The 12,886-nt window shown below is 46.0% G+C and overlaps 1 protein-coding gene and 1 pseudogene across 2 annotated transcripts in view; one reads left to right on the top strand and one right to left on the bottom strand.

Annotated features, from left to right (window-relative positions):
• The window catches only part of ZNF407 (zinc finger protein 407), a 365,078-nt gene that overhangs the window by 149,039 nt on the left and 203,153 nt on the right, over positions 1-12,886 (bottom strand). The gene's annotated exons all lie outside the window — the stretch shown is intronic.
• On the top strand, positions 11,186-11,304 carry LOC112481361 (annotated as a pseudogene).

Here is a 12,886-nt window from a genome sequence, read left to right as displayed (position 1 = left end):
AGGTACACTGACAGCTACATAATAACGATGATGGCTCTCGGAGTCCCTCTGCATTTTCTTCCAAATATCTGCGTGCGTACGTGTGTACGACGTCCACACAAAAATTCTGACTCGATGAATGAAGTTATATCCTGAAACCAAAAACATTCCATGATAACACTAACATCCAGATTAGTCAACTTAAGCTAGACGCTGAGAAAGGCCCGTTTCCGATTTTACATGTAAAACATGTGTGATCTAAATGAAGAGGCCACGAAGACCTAAGATTAGAAAGGTTTCGCTTACTAAATGCAGCTCGGGCTCTTTGTGGCTCAGAGCTGCACCTGGAAAAGACCCCCGAGGGCCCTGACACAGCCCCAGGGGGCTGCTTCAGCCAAGAGTCCTGAGCTGTCTTTGCCCTGAGCAGGTGATAATCAGCCTAATTAACAGGCTATATCCTTGTTAACTGGTTAGAAGGAAATTTAACCTCACTCATGCCAAAGTCCGTCTTCTTAAAATCTCTTAACATATCATTCAGATTCTAATTACTGAGAAACATATTTTTTGGCCCCTCTGATTCACTCCAAAGGTTAAAAATCGTTGTGTCGAAATTACTTCTGGGAGGAGCATTAAACAGAATACTAATCCCAGGCGCTTTAGTGGACCAAGAACCAAGAGAATAACTCATTCTAGAGAAAACCATCCAAAGGTCCCAAGGGCTATGCCCCAAAGATCTGAATTCATTCTTCAAAACCTCATTCCCACGGATTTTTCTCTTTGCCAAAGGGCCGTAAGCTCTGGCCTGCCCCAAGCCGCACGAGCAAGCCTGGTGGCAACTCGGCCACCGTACTGCACACGCTGCATCCGGCACCCGCCCCCTCCACCCCCCCACGGCAGCACCCAGACCAGGGCTGGGCAAGGCTGTGTGTGGGGACAGTGCTTCCCACCTGGTGAGTTGCCAGGCCTTTGATGCTGCTACCCCACTCTGCCTTTGTAGCACAAATGCAGCCACAGACGGTGCATACACAAATGGGCATGGCTGTGTTCCAATAAAACTTTATTCACAGAAACAGGCAGTGGGCCTGGTCTGGCCTGCAGGCCATCGCGGGCCAATCCCTGGCTTGGATGATAGTTCACATCACCCCAGCTGTGCTCCACAAGGCAGCCCAATCCACACAGGGTAGAAGAACACGGATCGAGCGCTGCTGGCAGACAAAGGTCCACTAAGCCCCGTCTCAGGGTCTGAGAAGTTGGTTTAGTCCTGAAATCATTCATATTTCCTACGAGGCTTTAAAACGCCAACACGAGAACAGGTGGAAGGAATTACACTGCATGTGACATCCACTCCAGTCACCGGCTGCCCCTTCCTTTCCAAACCACCCCCTTTCAAGTGTATCACAGAGCTGGAGGCCTTGGAAAGTTGAAACAATTTTAACTAACCGTAGAAGTCAACTCTGGGAGAACAAGACATATATTAAATTGCCACGATCCTCTAGTCTGGACTAAATGAAATTTTATTGCTTCAGGTTAGGTAAGAAAACACTGGATTTATGTAAGGAAGGTTAGAATAGCACTTACAAATAAAGGACTAATATTACTTTTTAAAAACTACATAGACAGAGTTTCTTTTAAATCATTGCCCTTACTGATATAAATAATTTGAGATGAAATGCAAAATGCATCTGCAACCCATTTCTACCTTCATCCCAAATGCCTTGACTAATGTTCAGTCTTTGAACACTGACGATACAACCCGACAATCTTTAAATTATAATAGTTCACTACTCCAACAGTAACTGATCAATAGAAGAGTATGCATTGGAACTGTGTGTCTAGCAGTGATCTATGCCATGTGCAAATAAATGGAAGATACGCATGCCTCCCCGAAGGGGTCTGGCCGCCGAGGGGCACCACTAGCATTGGGGGGCAGCGCCACATGAAGTCGCCACGTTATGCTAAGCTTTATGAGATGTCGAGCGAAAGCATCACACAGCGCGTGTGCAGCCAGTGAGCACACACTGACACGTGGGAAGAGCTTCGCGGACGACGCGGGGCTTCAGGGGAGTCTGAAGGGGCGGCGTCGGCGTAAATGATGGAGGCGGCAGGCAGGGACATGCTTGGAGGCAGAGGCCGGTAAAGGGGCGTGTACGCAGGGACCCCAATGCCAGAACCGAGGTCGGGGGGAGGGAGCGTGCCGCACTGAAGGGAGAAACAAAGTTGCATCAAATAAACATGGCCCTGATGACCAGACAGCAACTTGGCTTTGATAGGAAAAAAAATCATCTATCCTAGTCCCTCTTCTCCCTTCCTATATCCTTCAGGGGCTGCTCTCCACAGTTATTTGACTACAGTTTTCTAAGGAGCTAAATGTGCGTTTGTCCTTCATGAGTGTCCATGACCAAACGTATGTAGTATGCACACATACAAGCCACGAACATGAGTGCGTCCAGAAGAAAGCCTCCCACGACAACGTCCACACCTAAGATTGACGACTAAGTCTTTTCTATTTGGCCAAGGAACACACACTCTCCCAAGCAGCATGTTGGCTGTGACAGAGACTCTATGCTGCGAGCCGTCTACCAAAGATGCACCGGCAACATTTCAGGGTGCCCACATCCTCAGACGATGTCACTTGCATGTCAATGGAAAAATCTTTTACTAAGTTTTCAGATGACACTCTTGCCAGTTACAGTTTTAGAACGAACTGGTTAACAAATACAAATAAGGCAGCTTTTACCAACAGGATGGAAAACAGGCTTAGAGAAAGGAGAAAGCATAAATAAAAACATCGAATGCCAAACTAACCGAAGTAAAGGAATTCCCTTTTAAATTTTAATTTATTGAAGTTAAACATTCATTAATGAAGGCTGAGTATGAACAAAACCTCTGCCCTAATCCAGACGACCTATCACAGTCAAATCATCAGAAAGCACTATTCACACAGAATTTGTAAGTTATAATAAGGTCTTTACGCTACAGTGTGATAACGCGCCAATAAAATGTTTCATTAACAGTACTGTATGAAATGTTGCTAAGATAAACATGCACTGGAGGAAAACATCGCGCGTCCACATAGACAGGTGATTCCATTCCCCCTTGGCTGATAAAGCTGATAGTTTCACATAAACAATATAGCTCGGTTTCTGTGTGCCGTGGATCCAGGAATAACTTTTGGGGTCAGACAGTCACGGTGCTGGGGAAAGGGGGTTAGTGTCTGGCCCCGGGCAGCCTCTCTGAGCCTCAGGAGGACCGTGTAATTTTTATTCCTGGTGTGTAGTCACATCGGTACTTCTAGAAATACTGCACAGGACATCTCTTCATCCGGTATCAGGCTAGGTCAGTGGTGGTCCATAAACAGTAAATCAAGAGAATTATCTGTTGTTTCACGACTGTTTAAAAGAGCAACGAGAAAGCCACAGTTTCCTGCCTGAGTTCTCTGCCAGCCCATAAAGACCCATCGGCACACCTGAACAAGGACATAGTTTTCTCACCAAAACTAATAAGCCGAACGACGTGGCTGGTCACCGTGGCTGTTAGGTTTCACCCGTAACATGCGGGACATACTTCTGTGGACACTCTGGTCTCGTGAGAGCCTGTCTCTGCCACCGGCGCACTCAGCTCTCAGCCTGTGCCTCGGAGACAGAAGACCGCCACTATCTATTCAAAATGGGACTTCACACAGGACTCAGATATGCACTAGGTTAAATCGGAATGAAGAAAATAACAAGTATAAAGTCACCTCGAATATGTGCCAAAAAATTATGTACTTTTCCCTAAACTATATTCTTGTAACACTGAAACCTGTTCCGTAGGACCACGCATCCTGTCTACTGGCAAACACAGCCCATCTGCAATTCGCTCTGTGGGTCCTTACGTATCTATTACGGAAGCAGAAATTCTAAACATTCGAATGGATCTGCCAGATTCCAAAAGGGCTGCCCAGCCCGACGGGGCTGTGTGATTGGCTGGGGCTGGGGAGGGCTGCCTGGCAAACTCGGGTATTTCATTGTCTTGGCCTTCGTCATCGTCTCGGCCTTCCAGCATGTCACGATGATCTAGGGAACCATTTGAGCTCAAGGCAAGATCAGCTAGCAGGGCTGAGACGCATTGCCCAGGAAGCTCAGGGCTCGGCGTGAACCGACCGTGCTGAGGCCTCCGTCGGCGGAGCGGCAGTTACAGCGCACTTCCGGAGGGAGCGCCTCGGGCGCCGAGGGCTGGAGCTTCACCAAGACGCACTGTGAGCCGGGAAGCCGAATGCGGTGTGGACACGGCTCGCCCTAAACCACAGATTCTGACAGGCAGATGTACACAAAGGTCGGGTCGTAAGGGAAGTGATCTGTTCCCTCTAAATCGTAAGTTCAAGGAATGTACTAAAAGTAGATTAACATAAAAACGAATTTTTAAGGGTTTTAAAGTTACTGTGATCCAGCCATGAGTACATAGTTACTAAAACGAGTAGGCTCTTCACCGTTTCTCACACAGACCCACTGTGCGGTGGGTGTGAGGTGGCCTGCAACCAAACGTGAATAAAACTAGACAGTGCACACTTGTTTGACGTTTATCTGAATGGAAAAACAAACAAACAAACAAACACTCTTCTACGCAGGGCAAAGCCATTAGTTCAGCTTTCCTTCAGGACGAAAAACCATTATTTGGTGTGGAAACTGGACGTGTGCAGCTACGGATCCCTCTTTTCACAAACCAGATTCATGATTTCATCTACTTCTCACATATTCTAAACTATTTGAAAGGATGAATTCAGATGGGCATCTACAAACACTGCACATAGATCATTTATACCAACTTTTAAATTTTCGACACCTCCAACAAAAGACTCTGTGGAATAACAGAGTCATTTATTATATACCTTCCAGCATTCAAAATATTAAACCGAGTATCTTTCGAATATCATAAGTGCACAAGCAAAAACAACCGGATGCGTGTAGGTGATAAAGCACATTACACGAGTCATAAGTGCAGTGTTAGGGGGACGGAAATACAGAACTGACTGCAATATCGGAATGAGGTTAACAACGAAAACAGACTGTTCAATTAAGGACCGGGAAAGAATAAAAACGACAGCCAAAGAATTTGCCGGTTCAGACTTTCCGACAACTCAGCTCTTCATATTACCCCGATCTTGGAATTCAAGGCTTTGCAGACAGAAACACGTGGAAGCGGACGGAGCCGGAGCAGCTCGCGGGGGGCAGGAGGCGGGGGACAGGAGGCCGGGGGCAGCAGTGGCCCCGCCTGGGTCGGGCGTCCCGGGGCTTGCCCGGGCCGCTGTGGCGGTGGGTCCAAGGGGACAGCAGCGTGTGAGCGAAGGCGCAGCAGGCGCCACACGAGGAGCCGCGGCCGCCCAGGAGGCGGGGACCACGGACACCCTGCTCTCCTGGCACTCAGCCACATACCGCCATGCGGGCGCACGGGGTCCCCAAACACGCGTCACACGACAGACAGCACGAGAGTGGGGCCGGGATACCGGGCAGCCGATCACAAGCCACCTCGAAGCGCCCCTGGCTTCTTGACTTGAAGCAGGGGCCTCACGATCTTCGGCGGTCACTCTGGCTGGTTCCTGCCACCGTGCCGAGGCCGGACGCTGGGGGCGGTCGGGAAATCGCTCCTTTTTGGACCGACCCTCGGGGCTTTGGAGATGTGCGTTCTGACGCCTCCACAGGAACACCTGCAGTTCAGACGAGTCCAGGTCGGCTCGTCCTCAGAGGCCACTCAGCATCTCCGCCACAATGGCCGGCAGCGTTGTCAACTGTGACGCGTCTGCATGTGGCCCCCGACTCCCAGGGGCGCCGCCCCACAGTGTTCAGACGCCTGGTGAACGACACGCCATGTCCCGTGCTCAGGCCCAAACCCCCCATCACCCAGCACCCCGTCTTGGCAGGTCCACCTGCGAGGCCTGTGGGCTTTGCTTCCCACACGTGTCCAGGGCCGGGACACTGCAGCCATTGCTCCCAGTGGACTGCACCCCACCACCTCATGGAGGGACACTCCGCAACCCTGCAACAGAGCCCCCTGCCCCTGCTGTCGCCCCCCACCCTCCTGCCCTCCACACAGTGCAGAGGGCAAATGGTAGTTCTGTTAAAACCCAGGGCGGACCCCGCCAGGCCTCTGTTCAAAGCCCCCCAATCTCACCCAGAAGAAACGAAGTCCAAGTCCCTGCAGAGTCCTGCAGGCCTCACGCGGCCTGAGCTCCCAGGCCACCTCCTTTCCACGCACGGCCTCACTCTGGCCACATGGCCCTCTGTGGCCCTCACCTGCCCCGCACCACGGACTTGCTTATAAAAAGCAAGACAATTTTTGGCCTTTAAACTTTTGAAATTGAAACAGTATATTTCTATTCAGATAGTTCAGACATCAGTGTTCAACGGTTTTATATGCCTGTACCATGAATGCCACAAAGCTGACAGCTAATCCCAGATACGGTTCACCACAATTAAAGAATCTGTTTGCCACCAGCAACCACAGAATCACGATTTCAGAAGAGATGGTTCTAGGTGTGCGATCATGAGAAAACATCAGACTGAAGACTGCCAGACGAGCTCTCGCTAAAGACCTACCCGGGTTTCATTTTTCATTTTAACTCTCTGTATTACGCAAGCGTCCTGATCCTATTGTGGCTGACTGGCCAACAGCAAGTCCGCTCCGTGCTGACTTCTGAATTACTGTCTGCTTTCGAGCCCAGACATCCCCTAAGCAACTCCAAACAATTCAGGGACAGCTGCACTGATGTTTGACTTCTTGGTGTCCTTCACAGAAGCATCGAAATAAGGGCAGGAAAATGACGAATTAAGAACACTCATACAATTCAATAATCACATGTAACTAAACTTTATCAAAGACTCAAAACATGGTGACAAGTGTCCTGATAAAGGACGTTCCCAATGGCATATTTTAAAGCGCAAACGACGCTGCTCGTAGGCGGCCACGGCGCCGAAGTGACGTGGACAGCTGCCTGGACACCGACTGCGCTGTGACATCAGCGCCCGGGTTGTGCTTTTCGGCCTGCATTTCTGCACGTCAGGTGCAACGGAATTGGAACGAAATGTCTCCAAAACACGTCCCAAAAATGAAACCGTGCAATTCTAACTTCCATTAAATTCCACTGAGTCCAGACAGAGGGACGAGGTGTACTGGAAGTCCAACACTCGTAAGTGACGCTACCAAGGCTGCCCCTCTCCAGTACAGGGAAGACGGGGTTCTGAGGAAAACGGCCAACTGAATCGGCTGGCATCGACCAACCATCGCAGCCAGTGAGAAATTCTACCTCCATCAGATTTTAAAACCCTGTCTTGCTAACCGTAGGTCTACACACAGTCCAAATGCTAGTTAACTCCTCTGGAACAGAGAGACCCGATTTCCAGGAGACAGAGGCTTGAGTATCGTTCCTCTTTAATTGTCTAAGACAGCAAAACGAAACAACAGAAAGTAACACTAATTAAATTACATTGCCAGGCATAGCTGTATAATACCAAACTAGAATACGGGTGTGGGAAGGTAGGATAATAATAACGGCAAAAGAACAGGACAGGCATGCTACACGCAACACCCTAAAGTAAGCTGCTCTCATGCTCAATTACAGAATTGGAAATTCCCAACTAAAACTGATAGACGAGGATAGAAAATCGCAACAATAAAAGATGAATAAAGAAGGCTTCTATATATAAGCAGGAGGTACTGATGAAGCATTCCACTGGAATTTGGATGATGATATTCACAAAAATCTGCTTAAGACCTAAGACCTAAAGAAGAGATGTTAAAAGACACTGTCCTCGTCTCTACAAACCACCTCATGGGATGTCCAGAGACATTTGCTGTGCATCTCCAAGTATCACTAACATTTTTCAAGATAAGTTCTTATCAATTACTGGTATCTACTATTCTTCAAAAATAAAATGCACTAGAGGACTAAGGAATAGCCACAGAGTCAACTCAGCAGGGGAAGCAGAAGGAAGGGACCTAGAAGAGAAGCCCAGGTAGAGGATAATTAGGAAAATTTCCTCTGGGGAACCACAGAAGTGGAAACATTAGCACAGTTTAACCGCTTCCAGGAAACAAGCCCTCTGAATTGCAACTTTTACCTGAGCTGACACAGATCAGACCAGGGGCTGATACGGTGGACACCACCATGTCGGCAAGGGAGGAACTGAGGGGCAATTGTAGATTTATCACATCTTAGGGTATATGTTCTAAATAAGTTGATTAGAAATAACGAAACCAATTAAAATGTGTCTATGTGAAGTTAGTATCATGTGCTCAAGTAGTAAGTAATTTAAATGAAGTGTTACATGAATGCACTTTGTACTTTGGCACTTAGGCAATCAAAATAAAGACGACCACAAATCTACAGAACCCAGTAGACATGTGATTACGCACTTACTGCCCGAAGCTGACTGATGTCACTGTGTCGGATATGCCTGCTTTTGTATATTTTTAACTTCTCTCTTATTGCTGTTAAAATTCTTAGAAAAAACCATTAGCCACACTTGGGACGTCCGGCCACTCGTACCAGGACAAGACAGTATCCAGAAGCTGAGACACTCATTTCACGCTGACGGGCAGCTCGCTTCCCCCGTGAGAGCTCAGAGACACGTCCCAGAAAGTCACTGGTCCTAAAGCAGCACGGCCCAGTGTCACGGTTTCCTCTCTGTTTAAAATCATCAGTAATGCTTCCGATCGCTATTTACAATTAGCAAAGAAATCATTTACCAAACTGAAGAGCTGAATGAAAATTTAAACAATCTAAATAACCTTACAGAAATTTGAAAGAAGATTCCTAAAGTGGTATTGCTTATCCAGCGAAGGAATGACCAGGAAAACACCACGACTCAGCACGCTACGGAGCAGAGACCTCTGCGTCGCGGTCAGGTCTCTGCTCTCGCTGAGCAAACACGTGGAGACACTGACCTCACCTCTAACGCGCTGACTTTAAAAGTTTAGATACGAACATTCAATTTCTCCCCAAGAATACAATTTACAGATTCTTAGTTGAATATTCACATTCATGAAGTCATTGCTATTTACTGTAAGCAAGACTGAAGTAATACAAGGTATTTTTAAAAAGAAAAATGAAAGGGTGTTGAATTAACATGTAAAAGTCAATGAAATAAACACATGTGATAGCAAGTAAAGGCATCTTAACAAACCCAAGAAGCTCCCCTCGGACACAGCTATTCCCCAGTCACCGATACAGTAGGTTTCTCGTTCCTAGAGCGTGTAACAGGATGTGATGCATTCCGCCCATTTTCTTGAGATGTAAAGTAACCGAGCTAATAAAGCCATTCCCGGCCAGCCGCGTTGCCTGCTCTTGCAGCTGAAAGCACGCGTCGGGTAAATTCCTCTTTATCCCCCTACCAGTCACGGAACGAGTGACTGCCACTATCGCGGCCATCTGGGCCTGCCGTCCCAGCACGCCCCACTAAGGCATGCCGCGGCCCCAGCAGACGACAGTAAGCAGATCGCCACAGTGACCAGGAGCAAGCCAAACATTTGGGGTTTTACACGGACAGATTTACACACTGTCTGTCAGATAAAGCACAGTCCGCCTGCCGCTCACACAGCTCGAAGGTTCCTGACAGCCACTCCCAGGCTGGCATCTGATCACATGAGCCGGCCCGGCCCCCAATCCTAAAGACCGACAGCCCGTCTGCGTATAAAGTGCCGGCTCCTCTGTCTGCAGGAGACTGACTGACAGCACTGCCCGGAGGTCCATCCGGGTTTTCTCACCGCACCACCTGGTTCTGGCCCATACGAAGTGTGGTGGACACAACGCATGGGAAAAAGACGACTTTAAAACTACTTTAATGTCTGCCCCTAAGGTGCACGTGGAAGGCTGAATCGTTGTAACCTGTGTGCGTGTGTGCATTGTGTGTGTGTTGCCACAGTATTACCTTTGAAATAATTCAGAAGTACATCATGGCTTTTTTTTTTTAAGCTAATGGTTTTATTTCTAAAATTAAATATGAAGCATGATCACACAGAACATATATATATTACTATTTTTACAGTTGCCATGTTTTTGAAAGAATATCTTTGTATCACTCCATCAATGACATGACACATCAACGACTTACCATAGTCATATGTAATCACAGCACTGAGTTGAACAAAATGTTTAAAAAGTTATCTACCACTATTATCTTCCCCTACCCCTACCACGATATCAAAACAAAATTTATAGGATCAACGCACTAGTGAATGTTGATGAATCTGAAAATATGGCTTAAAATTTACTTTGGAAGCAGGAGAAACAGTGGGCAAAAAATATTCGTGAGTGAACTGTGTCTGTACCGAGGCTATGAACTTGCTGAAACGGGTGATTCTACATGTTGGTCTGCTAAGCAGCAGCAGTAGTGGTGGTGGTGGTGGTGGTGGTGGCAGTGGTGATGGCGATGATGGCACCACCTAGGTTCTGCAGTTTAGTAAAACCTCAGGTACAAATTATCCTGGGTGAAACTTTAATGACTACGTACTTCTCAAAAACATACAAACATGAGGTTTTCATACAAATCAAAACACTCGAACTGGCCTGGTTGATCAAGACAGATGAATTCCCTTTTAAAAATGAAAAACATCAGGCGGTAGTCAATTTAAAGGCAGCATTACATATCTTAACTCTAGTGTGAGGAAACCATTTGTTTCTTAATTGTTTGGGAGCTGCTGCAAGGGAAAAAGTCAAGTACGTCCACTACTATTCATATTAATTAAACAAACGTCTCTTGAACATCCACTATGGGCCAGATCCTATCTCGTGTTCTGGAAACACGAGATAAATAGGGCATGGGCCTCCGTCCTCAAGGTATGTAAAATCTGATAAGGTACAGAGACAAGCAAACACATAAATTATATTTCAAAGTAGTAATTTATCTTTTTACAGATAAATATATTTGTTAGACTCAACTGGCAACCTTTTCCAACACTAAGCAGGACGATGATCCGTACAACCTAGCCCACACTCTTCTCGTAAAGAGTTTCTTCCTCCCATAAGCATCTTTCTGCCTTCTACGAAACCTCATTTCAAATTAATGACTTTATGAAGCACAGACCTAAACATTACACACTTATAAAAACCTACGTATCACAAAAGTAAGCTAAAGGAATTTCTCACCACCAAGCCAGTATTACAGGGAATGTTGGAGGGACTTCCGTAAAAAGAAGTAACATGTATCGAAAACAGGAATAAAGAATAGTAATAGTCTATGGCCATGCTACCCTGAACGAGCCCGATCCCGTCTGATCTCGGAAGCTAAGCAGGGTCGGGCCTGGTTACTACTTGGATGAGAGACCACCTAGGAAGACCGGGTGCTGTAGGTGTAAAAAATAAAAAATAAAAAATAAGGGATTGTAAGTTGACAAGGTCCTTGCAATCTGTGAGGTTAACCAAGGGTTACCTCGCCTAAAAAATAAAAAAATAATAATAATAAAAATAAAAGAAAAGAAAAGAATAGTAATAAGTACATTCCCATCACAACAAGTACCTCAAATGGAAAAGAATGAAGTGCTCCCACTGAAAGACAGCGGCGGAGTGGATGAGCAAACAAGACCCCGACGAATGCTGCCTGCACGAGACTCACTGCAGATTAAAAGACGCACGGACTAAAAGGAAGGGGATGGAGAAAGATACGGCCTTGATGGACCCAGAGGGTATGGCGCTGAACGAAATGCGTCGGATAGAGAGAGACAAATGTCGCGTGATTTCACGTCCATGCGGAACCTACAGAACAAAGTCAACAACAGCAACAACAAAACGAGAAATAAACTCACAGGTACACAGAATACTTTACGGGCTACTAGATGGGAGGAGATTAGGGGGATGGCGATGAAAGGCTAAGGGCTTAAGAGGTACAAACGGATAGTTGCAGAATAGACATGGAGATGTAGGTGCAGCATGAAGAAGATGGGTAATAACGTTGCCATGAACACGTAAGGGGGAGGGGGACTAGATTCAGTGGGGCGATCGCTTTGCGAGTTACGTGGTTCTCCGATCACGAGACTGTACAACAGCACCTGGTATATTACTGTATGTCAACTGTAATTGAAAAAACACTCACTGAATTGTACAATGTAAATATGAGCAACTAACTGTCTATTATATTCCAATAAAGCAGGGAAAAAAAAAATGTGAGCCACACATACTAGTTTAAATTCTCTAGTAGCTACCTTAAAAAGTTAAAATAGATGAATTAACTTCAATAACACATTTTATTTAGCACAATATATTCAGAATATTATCTTCTTCACATGTAATAAACATAAAAATATTTAAAAACCTACCTAGAACTGCAAAAACGCCCTATACTCTTCTCTTCCCATCAGAGTGGCTACACGTTCGATTTTTACACTCTTACACATAAATACTAACATTTAGCTTAAAATGTCTTATTGCCTAATACGAAAGTATTTCGTCTTTTTCATTTGTTTCTTGACACCGACACTAATGAACTGTCATAGAAACAGTTTTTGGACTCACGAAGGGTGAAGTTCTGTACAATGGTAAACAATCAGAAACCATAAACACAATATCGTCTCCAGTAATTTCAGCTATAACTTTCAAACATTCCTGCCCAGACAAACCAGATGAAATATGTTGCTTCAGGTCAGCTCTGATGGATCCCTCAGAAATATCAGCATTATTGCTTTTATTTTATTATGTACCACACTTCATAACTGTACACTGCAGCACACAATAAAAACTCTGCCACACAGCCTGAGTACTTATTAAACAGGTCAAAAGTTACTGTAACAAATAACGTGTTCTACTCAGAGTCCATTAATAACACATCTTGTTGCTCAGATAAGGAAATTTTTTTAAAAGACAAAAAATAAGGGCAACAAAGGAGAAACGCCAAACAATCTGAAATCTTCGATATGCTCCATTTTTCTTTCCGGACTTCCT

The sequence above is a fragment of the Pteropus alecto genome, unplaced genomic scaffold, assembly GCF_000325575.1.
Source record: "Pteropus alecto unplaced genomic scaffold, ASM32557v1 scaffold14, whole genome shotgun sequence".
In the NCBI taxonomy this organism is placed as follows: domain Eukaryota; kingdom Metazoa; phylum Chordata; class Mammalia; order Chiroptera; family Pteropodidae; genus Pteropus; species Pteropus alecto.
The sequence above is the reverse complement of the archived record's forward strand: the minus strand, read 5'-3'. Positions and strand labels throughout refer to the sequence as shown.